Raw genomic sequence first — 23,039 nt, 5'->3', positions numbered from 1 at the left:
GACGGTGTACGACGCCTTCCATACGTGTGGCAGAAGGTCGTAGAGATGGGGGGGGGGGGCGATTACATTGAAGGAATGTAACACGTGCTCCTCTGCCAATACAGTCAAGTAGCAATTATACCAGTGTTGCCATTACTTTTTATCCAACCCTGGTATATGGAATTGAAAACAAAAAAACGAACATAATTAATACGAAATTAAATAAAACAAACTTTTAAACAAATTATTAGTGTAATGTGATTTACAATTAGAGAGAGTTCACACATATTTATTTTAAATCGGTTGCCATAACGTGTGAAGCCTGCCATTTCCGAGCCTAAGTATTGTATTTGAGTGTCACTGAACACTTTCCCCAAGATATTCGTGAGTTTTCTTGTTACATTGTCGGTTAGGTTATGTTGAAGATTTTGAACTTGTTTAATTTTTTTGGTTAAAGCAAGTTGCAAGAGCTTGTTCCTAATCTTTAACTTATTAATTTCTTTATGTAAACGTGTGTTGTTCTGTAAGCGATGAATACTGTTTTCCAACAACGAAACATTGCTAGCAGTTTTTGTACCTACGTCTATTTTTCTTTTTTCGGCGACATAGTATTTAGCTTATTTAAGGAACGTTTCCTTATTTTACACCTTTCGTAGCGTACATCTCCACAGTCTTTATCAGCACATCCTAAAAATGATTCATGTTTTGAAGAGGAAGGTTCAGGAGAATTTGCTACACCACATTCTCTATTATTTTGCACTGAAGTAATATGGTGTAATTTTAGTGATGGCACTGCAGTTGGTTCCAGTACTTTCTTTGTTGGCAAACACAGAAGTTCTGCTCTTAGATCTCGCACATAGTCTTCTTTACAAAAATGGGCACTGCACACTCTCGCATTTTTAATATTAATATTATGTTCTCGATCACAAGCACGAATCCACTGTTTACTTACACGATTATCAGCTGGAAATCTATGATATTTTATATCACATCCTTTACTTTTTTGGTTGTTACTGCACAATTAGGCATGATTATAGGTGGAATGAACAAAACAATCTCATTTTAAGAGAAATAATACAATAAAAATATATCGAATGCGACAAAATCAATAACCTGCTTGTTCCGATTTTTGCGACGTGTTAGTAGCTAAATGTACCCCGCACCAAACTTACTGCACATAGCAAAGAGCACCGTCAAACCCGATCCTCCCAGATGACGTAATGCATACGTACTTCACATAGCAACGAGCACCCCCTGGGATTTATTTACTTACCCAGCCTAGATCTAACATCCGGATATCACCAGATAACCTATTATATCATTTTGATTGGTCAAGTGATAAATCCCCTTTTTGCCCAGACCAAATGGGAATTAAAGTTATTCCAGCCTAGAACAAGAGAGCGTGAGAGAAACAACACACAGTTACTGTATCCCAAAACAAAGCAACCAATGGATCGTGTGAACTTTGACAACCTCAAGATCTACAGTTGCTCCTCAGAAAGAAGAAACGAACTGGGAAGTGATGCAATGAACTAAGGTGTTGTGATTTTTTTCAGCAACTTATAAATAAACTTCCTTAAAAAAAATTTAAGCGGAGGAGGGGCAATTTGCAACGACCCAAGTTATGTCGTAGCAAAAGATTATTATTTTGTTGTTTAATTAATTTATGTACATCTTCGTTTGAATCAGTGTTATTATTCGTATAGGAGGGCCTGTTTGGTCTTTGAATATGTCTAGTGTTATCACATATGTTTGCAACTCCGCAAAAATAAGCGAGTTGGTAACTATGAAAAATGATTGAGATTTTTTTTCTTGCGGTTGGGTCAGGGTCACAGGTTGGGTTATGAGAAGAAAATGAAAGATGACTTTAATGTAAGTCTACATTTGTGTTATTGCAAGTCCTTTTGTGATAATATTATGACTATTTTACTGCTTATAATCTGTTGGAAATAGCAGAGCTGGAATTATATTTAAATATTGGCCTGTGTAAGGCTCGTATAAATAAAGTAAGTATCTCAGTGGAAGTGTATTTTAAACATGTTGAGTCACGTGTGTTGTTAACTAGTTGCTAGTTAAAGCTATTACCACAAATTACTATTACCGTTAACAAATCGTTAATTATGCTATATTAAGACTATTACTTAAACCCAGCAAGCCCTGGGTGTAGAAGAGTTCTCTCATTCCTAGCCGGGGACGTAGCAAATTCATCCGTAAAAGAAGTTCCCGGACCGTACTTAAAAGGTTCCTGGACCTAATTAAAATGCTTTAAATATGAAAAACTTTTACACTGTCTAGAACTCATTTGCGTTTAGTGCTTTTCTCCCCCAGACAGGGACTGAATTTATATACAATTCCTGGACCAAAGTTGACCGATTAAAAGATGCCTTCTAAAAATAGCCGCGAGTACGTTTTACATTGGAATGTCACACTGCTGTTGTAGAAACTGCAGTAAATAAATCGTAACGCTGTTATTCTCTTGTGGGCCATGTTCAGAAACCTCCCTTGTCGAAATGTTACATAACGCAATGGGCAGTATTAGCATGACTTCACATTGAGTTCAAACAATCCCGTCACGTGTTGCTCCGGCATCCGATCCAGGAACAGCAGTCAATAGGAACTGTGGATTCGGTAACGTGAGACTGCTGTGGTCTCCCAACAGCTATCACAACAACGACGGGCAGTATTGCTACATCAAGGGAAATTGTCCTTTATGCAAGGAAATTCGTAGTAAATGGGGCTGTTGATTGCCAAACTTTTCCGGTGCCGACACCCACCACCCCTGTCGTGTCCCTAAAGAATTTCGTTCTGCACTTGGTTGTCCTAAGATTTACATTGCAGAGCGATGGGATGGCTATTTAAATGTTCTTTTCAACGAAGGTAACAAGCATGCGAACGAAAATAAGTTTGTGCGCAAGTAGTGACTCGAGAGGTCTCAACCAAGGGAAGGAACACCCGCGAGAGAATGGGTCTACGTGGAGAGGGGGTAACTGGACTGCAACACTGTGAAAACGACTTAGTCAAAAACGAGTAAAATTTAGTCACTTTTGACTAAATCCAGTACTGAAACTAGCACCGACTCAATTTGCGTCAAAAGTGAATACTAGCATTTAGTCAATTGATTTGACTGTATTTCTTAGTCGAAACTTGAAGAACATTTAGTCATTTTTCGAGAAGAACTACTTCTCAAGTTCAAAGATAATTTACTCGTGTTTTGAATAACATTTAGTCAAAATTGAAGAAGCACTACTTCTCAAGTTCAAAGATAATTTACTCAAGTGAGAAATCAAGTTATTCATTTTTTGACTAAAATTTCGTCAAAACTGAATAATTACTGCTTCTCAAGGCTGAAGTGGATTTATTCATTTTTTGACTAAAATTTAGTCAAAATGGAATAATTACTGTTTCTCAAGACTGAGGTAAATTTATTCATTTTTTGACCAAAATTTAGTCAAAATGGAATAATTACTGCTTCTCAAGGCTGAAGTGGATTTATTCATTTTTTGACTAAAATTTAGTCAACATGGAATAATTACTGCTTCTCAAGGCTGAGGTCAGTTTATTCATTTTTTGACTAAAATTTAGTCAAAATTGAATAATTACTGCTTCTCAAGGCTGAGGTCAGTTTATTCATTTTTTATTTAAATTTGGTCAAAATTGAATAAGTATTGCTTCTCTAGCTTGAGGTAGAACTTAGTCAAAATTTAAGAGAAACTACTTTCCAAGATAAAAATAAATTTGTCATTTATCAAGTTACCTGTATTTGTGACCATTTGCTTGAAAAATGACAAGTTTATTTCAAGATTGAGACTAAACAATGGAACATGAAAAAAGTATCGATCCCTGAGCATGACACTAAAATTCTGTAGTAATAATATTTTTTCACGCTGAAAAAAAGGGTTCCTGGACAACTTTGCAGTAATTGAAAAAAATCATCTTACCTCAGATAGATAGATAGATAGATAGATATACATCTAGAAGAAGCATGTGCAGAGAATATATAGTAGTTTCCTCAATTTAACACAGAATTAACAAAAACTCAATATGCTGCCCAAGGCAGTAATTTATTTTATTATAAAACATAAACTAAACGTAACGTTTCAACCTTCTAGCAAGGTTTCCTTCAGACTCTGCACCAAGTACAAATGTTGTTAGAATTAACAAGCATTACACCATCAATTGGAAATATATGCATTTGTAAAAAAAAAAAAAGTCAAGTGTCTCAATTTCCTTATACGAACTACATTCTATGACAGTAAAAATTCTGCATAAATATTCTGAAAATTTAATTCAGAAAAGAAAATAGGTTGGCTTCAAATTGGCTAACTGGTCAGTGATATGTGCCAAAAGAGCTATGAGGTCTCAAGTTTATTTGGACCCTGTATAAGACATGGATGCATGGTACATGCCTCATACATCAATCCGACATTCATTCTCATCCAGCTTAACCCAAGAGGCATTTGTTAGGTAGGTTAGGTAGAACAAATACATGTTCTTGAAGCACATACCTTAGAAAAATGACCAAAATCATTCTCAATAAGGGAAGTAAATTATCCACCACACACACAAAGAAGAGAATCACTGCTTATGACTTAAAAATAACAAACTAGGTGTATTTTGGAATTATTCTTGGAATTAAAAATTATATTAAAATCATTACGTAAATAACTGAAGGATTGGAAGAAAAAACTGTGAATCAAAACAAATGGACAATTCATTTTGAAATTTATTTATTGGAACTCTCACATAACAAACTGCTCAATAAGTAACAATAGCAGACCACAAATTCTCAATTCAAACATGAGACTGACCAAAAAATATATGTTATTGTTAATATGCTCTATACCCAGCCACAATGTGTTTCATTTTATAGTTGCAACATGGTTCAAACATTAAAAACAACACTGTGACATGAAGGAAGTTGAAAATGACCTTATGGATAAAAAGTATGTTTTCTTACTAATACGTAGGCTACATTTAAATAACCCAAGAAGTTGCTTGTGTTAAAATGTCTATGTAGGCTAAAGTATAAAGATAAATAAAAATAAAACCAAATCATTAAAATGGAAAAACCACACTAAAATAGCATTGTAAAACTAGGTCAAGAAAATCAATATTTTTTTATACTATGAAAGAAAATGAAAAAAAATATTGGCCTGCAACTAGTTCAAACAAGCAAATATTTTGAATATATTATTTTATGAAAATGTTAACATTTTTTTTGTGACTTTCACTGGTCCTGCTGTAGTGCTGACCTGGACTTATAAGCCTACTCCCTGCTGTGAACATCATTATGATACTTCCTTATACTCAATTTGATTTGCACCCTTCAGCAGGTCAGGTTATATCAGGTGTTTACTGTATTTAGATTTTTTAAAATTCTTATCAGATATTCTTTCCGTACACCCCAGCGGTAGACTCAGAGGCCTACACTTTTCTTAGCTCTAAACTCCAAGCCATTATATTATTGAATCACTGAGTTCATTGTTGTTTACATAGATGCTGTTATACTATAACAATTAAAGAATTATTATCATTAATAAAAAAACAAGAACCAATCATTTAATGAATGTACACATATTTTATCATTCACTAAACTTCAAAAAATCATATTAATGTCTATATAGTAACTATAATAATTACAAAAATTACCAACCACTTGTACACTGTCACTGCCATGTGCAAGAGGGTGGGGGCATTCACAGGTCCACCCGTTGAATTTTTCCTCCAATACGAGTTACTTTATGACATTATGAACAAAAATAATACATAAACATTGGGAACACCCTAGGGAACAGTATGATTTATTTTCAACTTTTACTAAAAATACTCGCATTATAAAAATAGAAAAACAAGAAATGGTGGGTCTAGGCACACACCCACAGGGAGAGCGATTGGGGCATTCACCCCTCCCAATTGCCAGTTCTTGTATATTATTATTCCTAATATTTTTTGAAGACCAAAATGTTCTGTGCTTCATCACAAAGTTTAAACCTACTGTATGCTCATGACAGACTAATCGAAACTGGATCCGCAGTTTAAATTTGGATCCAAACCATTGTGGAATGTGCCTTAAAAGGTGACCCCTTGAGAAAATAAGTTTTTGTTTTCAATGGTTATTCACATTACTTCTCATGTCTGATCATTCAGTTTACAATGGCAATGGAAAGAATTATAAAAGGGTCCTAGGTTCGATACCTGGTGGAGGAATATTTTGATTTGGATTCTACAATAGTTTAAAATTCAACTCCAGTCCCTATAAGCATATTTGTGCAGAAAGTGGACTTAAAGCAAATAGCAATCTCAATAATAATTTTTCCCCGCCATGGACTCTTATTTTTGCAAAACAATATGCTAATCACTAGACCATGGAAGTCTGCTTGGTTCCTGTCCACAGTAGTCTATATTATTTATGTAAAACAGTGCAAGTGTTGTTAGAACTTATTCTCGGTCAGATGAGGTACTCGACTGAAATTTGCCCCTCGAACTGTAACTTCTCCGCCACTGGGTGGGCCTGGCAGACTTCCCCCCACCCTCAGGTAAGCTAGATGCAAGCTGTGTGAAAGGAATTTTATGACTATGAATAACCATTTATTGATGCTACACACTGGTTTCTATATGAATGCCTATCCAAAGTATATTATTACCTTACCATGCTACATTTTTCAGATGTTAAAAACTGAAGAAAATACATGTAAGATGGTGATCCACATACACTACCACACCCTAATATATGTTCCATAGCAAAAGAAAATCTAAGCCACACCTGTAATCACTTGTTCAAAGATTCACCTCCACAAAAGATGCAGCAAAGCCTAGCCACTTACGTCATGTCAATATTTCAAACAAAAAAGCAGCTGGCAATCACCTTAAGTTCATTCTTATTATTCATTCAGTTTCATCCCAACACATGTCCTCTTCAGGTGACTGGATAAGGCAATTTTATCCTGAAAAAGAAAAACATACCACATGAAGAAACATTTAGTGAATATTAAAATGGAAAAACATGTCTATACAAATATATTGCTGTAAATGAGACATTTTCTCAACTTTGCTGCTATTTACCACAAAGAGCAAAACATGATCTACAGTGTACCACATGAAGCTGATTTCTATTGCTTATAAAAATAATACTTTCATTAACATCTAACATGTATAATAATTGACACAAAACAAAAATGTGTTTATACCTAATTTTGAAGAATACAGTACCCTAAATAAGAAACCCACAATTTTTGAATATAAGACAGTGTACAATTTTTTTTTTATAATCCCCGGTTATACACTGCAGTAGATATACTGTATATGGTACTTCAATTCAGAAAAACAAGTTTTTCAAACCCTTTTTACTCACAATATATAAATATAATGATTTTTGACACTGTCAGTTTTAAAAGGTGCAATACTGTTTGGCAGACTTTTGAAAACCATGAAACACAATCGTATTTGAACTATTCTTCACTAGTAAAGTGAAACGTTTCAACATGCTTCCGATGCAATTCAATTTGCAACACAATAATCAACATAACTTGCATTGCTGTCTCATTTTAAAGGACATAAATACTCAGTTTTATTTGACCCTATAAAAGCATAATTCACAACTAAATGATTCACAAATCAATCATATTGAGTATTATTCAATTCACCTATTGTAACTCCCCCATGGAGCCACATAATTGTTCTGATTCCCGTTATCTCTGAATTTGATTCCCAGCAGGACACAGTGCTGTAAATTGAATTGTAATTTAAACGGCTTGACCAGTCCCAATTATCCTATCTCTGCATAAGGTGTGCTTAAAATCATTGTTGATTGAACGTTTGTCAACATAGAAAAAGACAAAAATAATGGCATTTGTAGTTTGATACTGAAAGTAAAAATGTTATTGCACACATCTGATCCATCTGATAAAGAAGTAAAAGAAACATAAATTAACAGAAAACGAAGAAATACAAAACTAAATAATCTTAGAGATTCACAAACATGCACGACATGGTATGTCGGAGCTATGAAAGAGCCTGTCAGTGGACTTCCATTGCGTGACATGTAGTGTGCACGTATATTTCCAGTGACATTGTTATGTAGCTTCCAATTGGATTCAGCTATTTCTTTTCACAATGCTGGCACTCACAAACTATCTGGGGGGGCTCTAATGGAAATTGAACTTCTGTTTGTACTAAAATCATTTATGAGCCATAACGATTTGGCTATGCAGAAACCCAAACTGAACCATTACTTGGATGATAACAAAAAAAATCCTAATTACATGTATTTCTTATTCAAAACTGATGTAGAATTAAAAAAATTGTCAATATTCCATCCCACTAGTTATATTCCAAAGAGTGTCTTCCCAATGGTGCAGTGGTAGCGTCGTCACCTTGTAATCAAGGGGCCCAGAGTCCTATACCTGGTGGAGGCACATAGTGGTTCTGATCCCACTTTAAATTGTAGGTCCAGTCCCGATTAGCCTTACTGTGCATAAAGTGGACTTAAAACACCAAATCAAATCATAATGTTCCAAAGAGATTGTGTTAAAATGTAGGAACCAAACTGAAGGTATAAATTGAACGTTTCTACAAGAATGTTTCTTCATCATACAATTAAATAATTTTCGTAAGAATATTTGTTGCATCTCTTTCTTCATCAATCCATTCAGGGTCATTCCAAAGTGACTAAGGTAGTGAACTAAGGTACCCGACCAGTATATTATGGCATATGCACAGCATGGATATGAAAAGTACAGACACCTAGATAGCTCATTGTAAGTATTGGACATAGTGCTTGGTGTGAGATGTTTAAGTAAAATATAATGCTCACTCCTTTTGTAAATGTAACATATTTGCCACACATAGTGAAACAAAAAAACGTCAATGTGAGAAAAACAATGGTGCCTATTTTATAAATCTAATAAATATTTTTTTTGCTGTGCACTGAACAACTGAAGACTGAAATGACAAAATATCAGATCCTACAAATTCAGCAAATTATTGTAGTTAATTTACACACACACACAAATTATGTGACTTTTGTAACATGGAAACACATATTACAAATCTGAATAAGCAAACTTGCACCACACGTCAACTGTTTAAATATCTTCATTCAATGTAAAATGTCCTGTGCTATTGACCATTACACAAGATAAGCCCCCCCCCCCACCAAAAAAAAATCTGGTCCTTTGGCAGAGGCCACTGAAAGTATAAGCCAGCTCTATTCATAATGGAGACTTCTATTTTATTCTGGACTATATCAAAGGTCACCAGCCCTGGATAGCTCTTATAATCATATGACACAACATACCAGTCACTGGGATTTAAAATATGCATCATATTCCTGGCAACAAGACACTTACTACTAGCAATGCAAACTTCAAATTGTTCTGTGGCAAGTGATATGATCCCACTGATTGGTAGGTATTTGGCCCCCTCTGTTTCGATACGAGGATACATTCATGCCATTTTCAAAAGATATCATGTAAAGGCATACAAATGTTACAACTGTGAGTTACATCATTAGTGTTGAGTTTACTATGTATTTATGACAGCAATTAGCTCACTTTTTTAAACATAGCGCCAGCAAATATATCCAACATACCTATGTTGTGGGGCCTGTCTAGATATTATGCAAAATTAGAAGTTTCTCTTTAGTTTTCAGCAGCTTTGTGTGAAAAACTTAATTTTTTTTATGACATAACATCTAAAATCAATATTCTAATATAATTTTTGTGTATTTTAAGGCAAATATATTTATCAATTGATGTATATAATTAGAGTGGAATACTTATACACTATTGTTAATGAAATTTCTAAGTAACTTTTAATTATTACAATTTTCAAGTATCGGTGGGAATCGGTGAGAGTATCGGCATCGGTTCAAAGTGGTATCGGCTCAGCCTTAGTTAAGATGCATACTTTTTTATACTTACCATAAACCTACTTTGTTCCCAGTTGAGTTCTATTGTGAGTTAAAAGTGTAAATATATATTATTTACATTATACATAACTACCATTACATGAGTGTTTGTGATAATGATTTTACTTCTCAGCTTGTTATAGTACAGGAGAGAAGAAAATTATACCTCATTATATCTGTGAAATTAGCCTGTTTGTGGGAGTGGTTAGCATAATGTGGTGGGAAGCCATGAATCCCAGGTTTGAACACTGGTTAAGACATATATATACCAACTTTCCATAGCATTTTGAACATTCAAAATTTTTAAAGAACATGATTCTGATTCTAAGTATATCTGTTACAAAGTTTCCATCAGTACAGTTTTTCCCCTGTGTGTCTTGCTATGCAAGTGGAAGAAGGGAGATATTATATTCTAAACATGAGCAACATTCCTTTTAAATTAAATTTAAAGTCAACTTCATGCATCAAAGCATGAAATAAAATGAAGGGGAAAATGTAGAACATTTTCTTCACAAATAGACAAACTATCCATACAGATCAACACCTTGTTTAGAACAATATGTTGTGAAATAAAGAATGTATGAATTGTACAGTACATGAAAAAAAATTGCCCCTTGTTGAGAAAAATTAAAATTGTGAAACATAACATTTCTTGTACTGTGAACAAAGTGCTCTCTCTTTATTGCAATGGTGTCAAATTTCAAAACTAAATCAATAAAACTGAAGTAAACCCATATTTCAGTATGTAGATTCAAATGCAGTTGTCAACCAGCGTTGTTTAAATTTGTACTGTGCGGATGGCATATAACATACAGACATGTAGTCCCTCATTTACTAAACATGTATATTCCAGGTTAGGCAACAATTCTCATAATAAGCAACACATTAAGACTATACACTCTCATACTCCCCAGCCAATATACCCTTTAAAAGGAAGAGCTCCAATACTACTCCAAATGGTTATAAATGGTTATTATTTGCAGGCAGATCAACACCTTGATTAGCAGTAACAACATGCAGTAAAATAAAACAATCAATGTATGAAAAATATTTGCTGCTTGCTAAGAAAAATTAACGTTGTGAATGTGTCTTCTTCTCATTGTTGTAATGACCTCAAATTTTAAGAAAAAATAAAAACTTAGATGTAAACACATTTTTATGATGTAGATATCAAAACACAGTTATGTCAGCTAGTGTTATATAAATTTGTGTAGTGTGGATGTCACATAACATACATGCATGCATGCAGCTCCTCATACTATAAACATGCATATTCCAGGTTAGATATATCTCCCTCCTTTTGCATAGCAAAACATTCAGTGGAAAAACTATACTGATGAAAGCTCTTTGTAATAGGTATAGCATGAAAAGTTGGTATATACATGTCTAACACAGTGTTCGAACCTGGGATTCTAGCTTCATAGAATGTTATGCTAAACATGCATATTCTCCATACACCCTCATACTTCTCAACCCATAATCCTGTTAAAATGGAGAGCTCCAATATTGTTCTAAGTGGTAATAAAATCAGTATTTTACAGAGAAAATTGTTCAAAATACATAGAAAAGTGTGTATGATACATGACCATCAAAGTGATCAGGTTAAAGTCTCTGTGTTAAATATTTTTTTACAAGTTTGTGCTGGTTTGCTACACGATTACAAGGAATCAAATGCTTTTGGTGACTTTTCTCACTAAAACACATTTTATGAATAATGTTATGTAGTATCTGTGTGAGAAAATTATGTAGTGCTTAAAGGTAGTGAAATGTTATGAATACACAAACAGTTCACACACAAAACATTCTTAACACTTTTACCACTACACACACACACAAATTGTATAGAATGTATACCGGTAGTACCTGTGTGGAAACATTATGTAGTGCTTAAATGTAGTGAAAAATTATTAATACACAAACATTCGTAAAATACTTTGGTCTAGGATATCATTACTTTACAGCTGAACTTATTGAAAACGAAATATATATATATGCAATCTGCTTAAACACGGCAATCTTCGTGATAAAAACTAGAGGTAAGTCGGAGAATATTTTTGAGCATGACGGTAATGCTCCTTGTTGCTACGTTTGAACAAGTTCATTTTTCTTCTGCAGCAAACCAGCAAAAAATGTACAAATGTACTTTCTAAAAAAAATGGAGTTTGATTTCTCTCGAGTTTTACAAGGCAGTGATTAAAATACGCTTCACTGGCCGAGAAATGTGGTCGCCATATTCGAGTACACAACAAACCAAGATTTCAAAATCGAAAAGTACTTACGTTCTAAATTCAGAGACGATCCTGAAAAAATTTCCACAGAAGGCAATCTCATCTTCTTCAATGGAATTTCTCTCGAAGTTCCTTGTATACGGTTTGGTTGTAAAATTGTAAGAAAGGCACGACGCGACAAACATTTTCCGTCAACTTTAGCATGCACCAAGGAAGCCTGCACAACATCACGTCCATGGTGGTAGTATCCTTTCGCGCAATGAAGGGCGCACAGAAACAAAGCTGCAGCGAGAGAAAAAAATAGTTCTCTCTTTCTATTGACAGTACGCACAAAAAATATCTGCTTCAACTGAAGAATGGATGAAAACATTTTATCTGGGTGATTTCGAATTCAATCAGATTGCAAAACCTAAAATAAAATATTCTACACAAATGATTAAATCGACGTGATAATGACTGAGTATGCTATATTACTCACTTCAGAAAACGGCATCTTCAATTTTGACTAAAATCCCCGCGAATATATCGATTTAGTCACTATTGACTAAACCATTTTTAACAGTGAACGTTTGCGTTTCGCCCATTTTTACCGTTATGAACGGCCATGTTCCTTAGATTCTTGAGACAGCCATGACCTGGATTAGTCTTCCATGCTCACAAGTAGATAATTGTTTCTCGTCAGGTTCGTAATGAGAAGCAGGGTTGTCGAAGATCCAAGAACCCATATTCTATTTGGTGTTGTTCCATCACAATACGGAACTTGGATCCTATTTAAATTGATTCGGAGAAAAGGTACCTAGACCGTATTTGAATAAATCCTGGAAAAGAGATTCCTGGGCAGCATTCAAATTGATCCGGAAAAAAAGCTCCTGGACCGTATTTAAATTCATCCAGAAAAAAGGTTCCTGGATTGTACTTAAATTCATCCGAAAGAAAGGTTCGTGGACGGTATTTAAATTCATCCGGAAAAAAGTTCCTGGAACGAATTGAAATAGTTCACAGATAAAAAGGTTCTTTAAAGTCCGGAACTCATTTATCCTTGCTGATTTTCTTCTCCTGGACCGGAATTCAATTTATTTAAAATTCCTGGACCTTTAACAGCCCTGAGTAAATCAATTTTGGTTTAACAGAAAAAACTCTTGCCTCCAATAGCTCTAGTAAATTTATACGTTCATCGTTTGCACTATATAAAGAGTTAATAAGTCCCGAAGGAATTCGTAAAACCAAAACACTAAATATTCGAAAAACTAAAAAGAGAGAATAAATAACCATGGTTAATGGAAAATAAATTAGAAAGAGTAATATTTAAATTCTCAAAGATTTAATAACATTTATACAGTGAATCTTCTTTACAATGCAAGTGTTTAAAGTTACATATATAATTTACCCAAGCAGGCCATAACCTCCATATCCATAGCCTCCTCCATAACCGTGGAGTCCATATCCAGCATGAAGGTTTGGACCCAACCTCTTCACCACAGCGTTGAACCCATTGACATCATCAGCTCCGTAAGTGACTACTCTTACACTGCCATCTGGCTCCACAAGGCTGTACTGACCCTTCACAACGTGGCCATCACGAACTTCAGTCTGTTGTTTGTTGTCTCCTGTGAGGTGATCGCTCACTGCGTACCCGAATTGGTACTTAGGATAGGCCTGTCAATTAAGGATACACACAATGATAAATCATATCAACATAATTAACAGCAATAGAAACGAGAAGTACCGTGCGTCCATTTCGATCTTCAGCCGAGAGATCGGGAGAAGCGTGGCGGGCGGCACTGACGGAGATGCCGATATTTGCGTCCTGTAATGACCGCTTATTTTTATGAACATACGCATATATTCATATAAATATTGCAAAACGAGCGCTAACCTGTGTTATAATTCATCATCTGTAATTCATCCAAGTTCTGCCCTTATATACACAAAAAAATACGCTTTAGAAACGATGTTAAGAGTCACAGATAATAAAACATTTTAATCGTAGTTTTGACCAGTAACGTCCTGCTTAAGTTTATATCCTTGAAAGAGTTTTGTGTCGATAGGAATCGTTTGGAGGTTTCGAATGTGCAACACTGTATCAAGATTACGCTGCAGACAAAACCGTTAAAAGTCAATGGTTTTCGTGAGCTTCCTTGCAATCCGAAATCTCCGAGCTCGAGTTTTTTGTTCCTTCGTGACTAGATGAAGACAGAACTGTGAATATAGTGGCGAGCAGATGTAAACCAAGAGCGTGTTAATTTTGTACTGTGCGCAAGAGTGTTATTCTTGGTTACTTGCAGTTACTTGTTTGTGTTATTGCAGTGTGTATGTGTGTTGTGTCAGTGAGACGATTGGAATGCCAGCCGCAAGGTTCACGTTAGAACAAAGAATTCTTATGTATGACACTTTACGTGAAAACAGTCTCGTGTCGAGACGTGTGTAGGCAATTTGTACAGAAATTCCTAGGCGTTTAACCTCCACATAGAGATACGGTTAGACATCTTGTCCTTAAATTACGAGAAACTGGATCGTTAAATTTTGAAACACCTAAGCAAAAACGACGGATTCTAACCGAAGCAAAACTCGATGAAATTGGTGCAGCGTTAGAACGTTCTCCAAACAAACCTCTACGCCGTGAGATGGACGTGTCAAAATCATCAGCACATACAGCTACTAAGCTACTAAAATTAAAACCGTACCCTTATAACACAGTTTAGTGCTCGTTTTGCAATATTTATATGAATGTATGCATATGTCCATAAAAATAAGCTGGCATTACAGGCTGCAAATGTCGGCATCTCCGTCAGCGCCGCCCGCCACGCTTCTCCCGATCTCTCGGCTGAAGATCGAAATGAACGCACGGTATTATGAGTAAGTAATACAGAGAATAATTTTAGCATGTTTTCATACAATGATAATCTGGTGAATCTTTCGTTATTATTTGTGTTGGAAAGTAAGATTTGTAAAAATAAACTGTAAGTGAGACTACTATTATAATGTAGAAAATTTAACATGTTGAAAAATAAAATGCAGGTAGCATTTGGAAATATTCTTAATTTTATTATCTACAAAAATTGAAGAATACCGTATAATCAAGTGAATTTTACTGATGAAACAAAAAATACTTACATAATAGTCGATGGCACCAATAGCTAAAGATGAGGCTACAACGGCGCTGAACAGCAACAAGATCTAGAATGCAAGATTTTTTTAAAATATATTTTTCATTACTATGTTCGTTGAATAGGTACCAAAAGAGAATCTCAGAGACTCTACTATTGTCATAATTCGCATAAGTTTATTTTTTTAAAACTACATCATGAAGCTTCATTTTATTAATAATTGTAAGCAACGTAATAATAAAGGAAAATATATTAATGCATTTATCTGAGTGTTCCTTACTGTAATATTTAATTTGGCTTACAATTATCAACTACAAATGCCAGGAGATAGAATGTAAGAGAGAGTTTTATGTCGAGAGTTTGTTAATTTCTCATGCCCATGAATAACTATGATTTTAAAATTATTTTTATTTTTATTTTAATCTGTACTTTTTGAGGTTAGTTGGTATACCAACAACATCTGAACTTCGCCCAGCAATAAAGACAACTCAATTGAATTCAATTTGTCATCTGTAAACATTATGGTTATTTTAACGCGCCAAAGTACATGTGAATAGCATATTATGTATTCTTAAATTACAAGGGAAACCTTATAGCAAAAGCGGCATTAATTCTCCTCTAGTCTTGAAATGTATACGAACGTTATGTAAGGAACGAAAAACTTTCCTTAAATCAGTATTAATCTGCTTAAGAATACATGAAAATTGATTTTGAACTTTGAGCTTCATCATTTTAAATTCGAACAGAACTTTTAAAACAATGCACAAAGTATTCTCTGTACGTGTAAAATTAGTTCCAATGGCACTTACAGCTAAGGTATTCATTATTGAGAAAGCTACCGTCAGAGTGCGATAGAAAGACTGAACAAAACGGAAGAGAAAATTCAAACTCTTTACGAAAGCTGATAGGAACGCAACAAATTCTTTGAATATGGGATTTTTAGACTAAATATCGGTTTCCGATTTTAGTAATCAGCGAACAATACTGATGAAGCGATATCTGACGAAGTGGCCAAGAAAAGTTGCAGCATCTTTGCAATTCTTCAAGTCTAATAGATTGATTGATTTCATTTATTTTACTTCGTGTTTCTGCCACTTCTGTCTAATTGCGAAGATGAGGATGAATAGTGATAAGATGAAGTAAATGAATGGACGACCTCAAGCACATATGGACAGCAGGATTACACTGAGCAAATGAAAAATGCAGTAGCCTACAGAGTGTCAGGTCTTACACAATACAATTTATTTTGTACTGCAATATTGCAGCCGGTGTTATTTTTAATGTTTTTCTACCAGTGCAATTATTTTATGAATGAATTGTTGTAACATTTTGTTCTGATTAAACTTTATAACAAAATATTTTATTTTCTTATCCAGCCGAAAAGTGAACAAATATCTATGATTTACTTCAATGCACACAAAACATATCGTCCTGAGTTCGAATCCAGGCCTAGACATCGTGCTCTATGTGAGTGTCCCTTCCTCAATTCCATCTTATCATCACTCACCTCTATTGTCGTGATTAGCCAAAAGTGGAAGAATAGCGACACAATAACAACAATTTAAATATAAAAGTATTTGAATTTATAGTTCTGCTACATAACTATGTAAATATTATTTAATATTCTAATGATATGTGCAAAAATATTAAAATACATATGTATTGCTCGCTTTCTCTATCCAAATTTGATATTTTCTGAATTTGTAGAGAACATACGAAACGTTTTGCGTTGGAGCATGATGAAATACTCTCCTTGAAAAATTAGAAGTAAAATATAGCTTTATATTTATATAGTATGTTAGATGCATGACATAAAATATCTCTTCTAAACATCAACCTCGCCAATTTTCCACAGCTTGTAAAAGTCCGTCATTTCGAAACTCTATGGCGAATTTAGCTAAAATTCAATATCTGGTCATTAGTTAAATATATTTAGCTTCCACAAACTTCATGTTACATTCATCGATATCGTTTCAATCGCAAGTACAAGTACCGTTCCATATCTTATCTCGGTTTGTAAAATCTTGAATTTTTGTTTTAAACCCTCTTATGCACAGATAGACTAATTGGGACTGGGCATTAATTTTAAAATGCAATCAGTTGATTGCAAGACTACGCCATTGGGGAGGCTCGAAAATTAGATTCATTGTTGTCGCATCTGTTTCAGCCCCACACCTAAATCTATTTTGGCGCCCTAGGCAGCTTATATGGTATGCCGTCCTCTCCCCCATCCTCCGCACTACCAAGCACCAACATTTTATGTGCGTGCTTCAATATTCTCTTCTAATTCCTTGGTTTGTGATATTTTCATCATACACATTTTGAAATGAGGAAACACAGAAAAATTTATTAAACATAATGTATTAATAGGTTTTATTTACGGATTCATGATTTCAATTTCTGAGTATTACTTTACTTTGAGAAACAGCAAATTCCAGCCGTCTGTTACCGGAATATACCTTTGGTTGAATATTCTAACTCATATCTCTTAAAAGAAAAAGAAAGTCTTGAAGGGTCTGATCTCGATAATTGAACGGTAATGTCCGAAGATATCGGTTTCTTCCCATGCAAGGTGAATATTTGCAACTTCCCGTTCATCAATTTCATGGTTATCATCTATCTTTCTTACTTCAGTTATTAACATGCGAAGCAAAACTCGTAACAAACAAAAGCATATGTTCTGTATCTGTAATTTGTATTTCATTTAGAAACCTAATGGTGTTACCATCACGTGAATATATTCAGTAATTAAATCATGCAAACCATTACGCACTCATAACTTCTAATCCAAGTTGTTGCAGAGTGAAAGTTGTTTATTCTAAGTCCTGATCCTAATATTCAGAACATCAGAACATATGAAGCAAGGTGCTCATTGCATGTCTCCTGTAAAAAGTATATTGTTATGATTTCAATAGGAAATGACAATTTGCCATTTTTCCTTTCTCCATCCAAGTGCAAATTATTGAATTTTTCTCAGGAAATAAGTTGAAAGCCTACATGAGCAGGAAACAGTTTATAATAAATGATATCTTCACAACGGGCAACATTTGCATCCGGTTGAATTGGTATAAAACCACCTATAGCACACGTTTCTGCAGTTTGTGTGCTCAAATCATACATCCACACTTGCAGAATATATTCCTCCAAACAACATGGTGAGTAAATGGAACAATGGACGAAGTATTGAAGTATGTAAGAGAAGTGAAATATTATAGTGACCAAATAATAATACTGACTGTACATCTCGGCCAGTACAGTATTTTAAATACCTGGATTCCACGGTAGTTTTCATTGAATTCAAAATTCAAATGTGATTAGCAAATAGGTTAAAGAATAAAAATACTATTATTTTTTAAAGTTGTTTCAGATGACATCAAACAATATAAGTTCCAATAATTTTTCTTTACTTTCTGTTACAGATCGCGATCATTGTCTTAGCTGTCATCCTTGCTGTCCATAGCAGTTATGGTGAGTACTGCAATTTCAGTTTTCAATAATTGTTAATTATTCTTGAACGGGTGGACATTACGAAGTAATTCCTGAACATTTCGTAGTAATTTTTTTGTTGTATAGACAAACAGAAAATTTAATTTCATTTCTCAAGCAGGAATCCAATAAACTAAGATAGAAAGCCCAACGTAAACTTTGAGATTTTTCGAATAATACATTTTATCATTAACCTTAGCTTCTCGAGTAGCATATTAACATTGAGCTTTCATATATTGTAAATATAAACTCAAAACTTTCAAAAATATCGAATCCTTCGGGTGTAGATAATATTGCAATGTGTCGATAGAGAGAAGAATCAATATGTGGATGGTCGACTTATATTATTCCTTTGAATTTGGATATATTTTAATATATCAGCATAACAATACCACGTGTTTAACTACTGTAGTCAGTCATAAGAAAGGGCAGAACATTATCATTAGTTCCAGGCCTAGCGAGTGGTACATGCATTGTTTATAATTCATTTGTCGTAAATATTTAGACAGTGTAGTATAACTGTGGGATACAGTAACATCAGCTTCAATGAATTAATATCTCATGACATGTCACTGCTTTTAACAATTTGGCTACATGATGATCCAGAGTTCACTGTGGTCCTATTTCTCTATTATATATCACTGTGTAAATTCCTTCAATTCTTTGCCATATTTATGCTTTAAAAGTAAAATGTAATATTAGAAACTGAATGCGTAAATTCAAGTAATCATTTGTAAGTGCAATTTAATCCGTCTAACTTAGCACACTCAAAATTATCTGCTTGAGCATATCAGATAACAGATGAAAGATGAAAGAAAGTTCCTTAATAAAAATATGGCTATTTCCAACTGCAATATTTCTTGCCTATTTGAAGCACACAAAGAAAATTACCAAAGATACGTTCAGCAGTGTAATTTAATTACTCTAGAATCCAATGTTCTTGACAAGAGTCGAAGAGAAAAGCGTTTAAAATGTACAAAATGTTTCAAATCTTATACATTAGAATCAAAACTTAGGCGAAGAAAATACATATTTGCTAATTTTATCATAAATAAGAAATTTTGCATATTGTAATTTCTAAATCTTCATTCCAGCTGTTCCCATTGGAATTACCGGCGTCAGCCACCAGAACCACAACCAGCTGTCTCTTCTGAGCCACCCTGTGGTTGCCCACGGAGGCTACGGCATCGGCGCTGGGATCGGAGGCTATGGTCTCGGTCTGGGCTACGGCGCTGGCTTGGGCTATCTAGGTTAAATCTTTTCATGGTCAAAGGAAAAGGTTGTCGTTTCTAATGTATAGAATGTTCCAATAAAATTATTATCATATAATATCCAACTTTCTAGTGCAATTATTTAATTAAAGTCGTAGCCTTATATATAGAGTTATTTTTTCGTAGTTGTTCTATCATGCACACTAATTAGAAACTGTACGTTGTTTTTAAGTTAATACTAACATTAAATTCCGTATAGTACTTCTTCTTACGTCTCCAGTGAATTATTTTTATGGACTGGTGGTAGAGATCTAACCTATGAATAATTATTCATTTTCCGTGTAGTGTTGTAGTGTTTTAATTGTCTATCGCTGTACTATTGCAGCATTAAAGCATTAATGTTCCTAGACAACTGGATGAGTAACAAGTCATAGATTAGTTGTCTAGGAACATTAATGCTTTAATGCTGCAATAGTACAGCAATAGACAATTAAAACACTAGGCGGAATTTTCCTGTTCAACGAGAAAATTCAGAACATAAGTCTTGAAGTGGACCCCCATCCGTTTGCAAAGAAGATGGTGTTGAAATTGCTTGTGATCTGCTTACGAGTTGTTCTTTCCAGATAACTAGAAACATAGTTACATCAATACATTATTTTATAACAATCTTAGTCTTATTTAATTTTTACGCATTTCGATTTTTATTTTAAACTTCTTTCCATTACACACTCCTAAGACGCTAGGGGTGCCGTGTTCAAATGACGGCCGGGCAGATGCGTTTTTTGTGAGTGTCCCTTAATCAATTTCACCATAACATCATCACTCATCCTCTTAGTCGGGATTAGCCAAAAGGGGCAAAAAGAGACGTTAAATAACAAATTAAATCAAATTAAATCAAACTTATTTCCACTCCATTTTAAAGGATAGAAACCTGCTGAAAAATAGTTCCACATATTTAGGCACTGATAATTGGCCATTGTTAGGTGAAACGTAGTAGCCATTCCTGATATTCGATATAATCTAAAATCGTCACAGCAATGGGTTTATTGCAGTGCATCAGATGTGTTAGTAATTTCAGAGCTTCGATTCATCATAAAAGTGTCGGCTCTGGATGTTTGTGAGTCCTTAGGCACAAAATCACAATTGTTCAGATGAGATTAAATGCGGATACTAATTATCGTTCTGAAGGCCGATACCTTACATAGCCTCAAGTAAAGCATGGCAATTAATAAAGTCATGTACACGAACCTGAAGAAATGTAAATAAACCTGCTAAAATTAGATCTCCCCGATGGCGTAGTGGGTAACGGTGTATCTTCTAATCAAGGGGTCCCGGGTTCAATTCACGGAGAAGGTACATTGTGTTGACTTGTAGGTAAAAATTAGAAGGTGTACTTGAAACGAAACATTACGGAGACAGGATGTTCTTTTCGGTTTGGAATGCAGACCTTACAAATTCCATTACTTGCCTCGTCCGTGGAAAGGTACCAGCCTGACAGACGGATATGAATCGACAGGTAAACGAGGATTCAACAGCTGGCGGAACAAACGGTTCCGATTTCACCGTCTCGTCCAGTCACCAGGGCAAGGTCGCGATACATACAGCAGTTTTCCACCAACACTGCACATTCCACGGACTGTGTTGCCATTATTCCTTCCACCGTTGTCAAGAATACTGAAGTCATGGCATTGAACATACCAAATTTTATTCAACCGGAAAAGTTTTCAGGGGCAAAACCCTTAGAAGTTGATCAATTTTTCACAACTTTTGAAAATATGGCGGATGCATTAACTTGGACCCCTGCAAAAAGAAAATATTTCTTGCCTTTATTCCTCACTGGAATCGCTTTAGATTTAATAACGGGAATAAAATCTCAACCAGATTATGCAAATAAGGAGTATCAAACGCTCAAAACAGAAATTACCAACACTTTTAGGGACATTGGTCAACGTCTCCTGGTTGAAGATTTCTTAAAGGAACAAGTCCAACAAATTCAGGAAACCCCGCAAGCTTACATCTTGCGTAAGCATGCCTTGATTCAGAAATATCTCCCCCAAGCATCCGTGGATCAGGTAATTTATTACATTGTGAGGGGACTACGTACCCAGTACCTTCAGGTAGCTTCCGACAAGAATTTTAATTCGGTGAATGAACTTCTACGGTTCATCAACAACTTGCAAAGAAAACAAACCCTTTTGGAAGAGCAAGCGTACAGAGAAGCTAGGGAATTAGCGGCGCTTAAATACACCCAAGGTCTAGTTGCATCAACAAATCAGATAGGATTGCAAAACATAGTAACCCAACCTCCCATAAAAGAACCTCAAACTAGCTCAAATAATCAACAGGAAATAAACAGTCAACTGCAAACAGAAAAAAACTTTGTAACACAAGATCAATTAAAAGATTTGGAAATTAAAATGAATAAACTCCAAATTAATCATTTTCAGAATAGTGCACAAACGTTCAGAAATCGATCACAGCCTACTAGAACTAATAATAGATTTCCTGCACGCCAAAGATATAACGGTAGGAATAGTTCACATTCCCAAAGAAGTAACAATTTTTATAGATCAAATAATTCAAACAATGGTTACCAACGTGGGAACAGGGGACGTTCAAATTACCGTAGAGGAGGTTGTAGGCCATTCCAGAGACAACACCCTCAACAAGCTCAGAGATGGCAACCCTGTCAAAACTGTTGCCCTCAACGTGAACAAAATACAGCCCAGCAATATAATCAACAAGTATATTACAATCAGACAGGTTCATCGTAACAACAATCACCTAATGCCTCTTTAAACTATTGAAACCCTATGAACGTGGGAACGGTCGTCAGGGGAAAAGTTCACATATAGTTCCCATAATTAAACAGAATAATCTTAGTTTTCTAGAAGCAACAGTAAATAGGAAACCTTGTAAAGTACTTGTAGACATAGGTGCAAATTGTAGTATAATAAATGACACCTTGGTTCCAACAAATGCAAAAAGAATAGACATAAATTCAACCATAGCAGGAATAAGTGGAAATTCCATAACTGTCAGACAAATTGCCTTCATACGATTCCGAATCGGTGGGAAATTTTACTGTCACCCGTTCAGAATAGCTAATAAAAAATTCCAG

The 23,039-nt window shown here is 34.8% G+C and overlaps 1 long non-coding RNA gene and 1 pseudogene across 4 annotated transcripts; one reads left to right on the top strand and one right to left on the bottom strand.

Moving 5' to 3' along the window:
• The first annotated feature begins 1,807 nt into the window (after positions 1 to 1,807).
• Positions 1,808 to 19,964, top strand: LOC145991721 (uncharacterized). Of its 3 annotated transcripts, none has more exons than XR_014442092.1 (3): positions 1,808 to 1,851; positions 18,641 to 18,689; positions 19,802 to 19,964. It is a non-coding gene; the product is annotated as an uncharacterized LOC145991721 (long non-coding RNA). The 3 variants fall into 3 exon arrangements; XR_014442094.1 differs by lacking the exon at positions 1,808 to 1,851 and adding an exon at positions 1,859 to 1,985; XR_014442093.1 differs by lacking the exon at positions 1,808 to 1,851 and adding an exon at positions 18,255 to 18,376.
• LOC145979553 (larval cuticle protein A2B pseudogene) lies at positions 13,459 to 18,341 on the bottom strand (annotated as a pseudogene). Its single transcript, XR_014440790.1, has 3 exons — positions 18,219 to 18,341; positions 15,229 to 15,291; positions 13,459 to 13,770 (listed from the first exon to the last, which is right to left on the bottom strand). The product of XR_014440790.1 is annotated as a larval cuticle protein A2B pseudogene (transcript).
• Positions 19,965 to 23,039: the final 3,075 nt, after the last annotated feature.

This window comes from Lepisma saccharinum, chromosome 1 (assembly GCF_977018435.1).
Source record: "Lepisma saccharinum chromosome 1, izLepSacc3.1, whole genome shotgun sequence".
In the NCBI taxonomy this organism is placed as follows: Eukaryota; Metazoa; Arthropoda; class Insecta; order Zygentoma; family Lepismatidae; genus Lepisma; species Lepisma saccharinum.
Note: the sequence above shows the minus strand (reverse complement) of the source record. Positions and strands in the feature narration are given on the sequence as shown.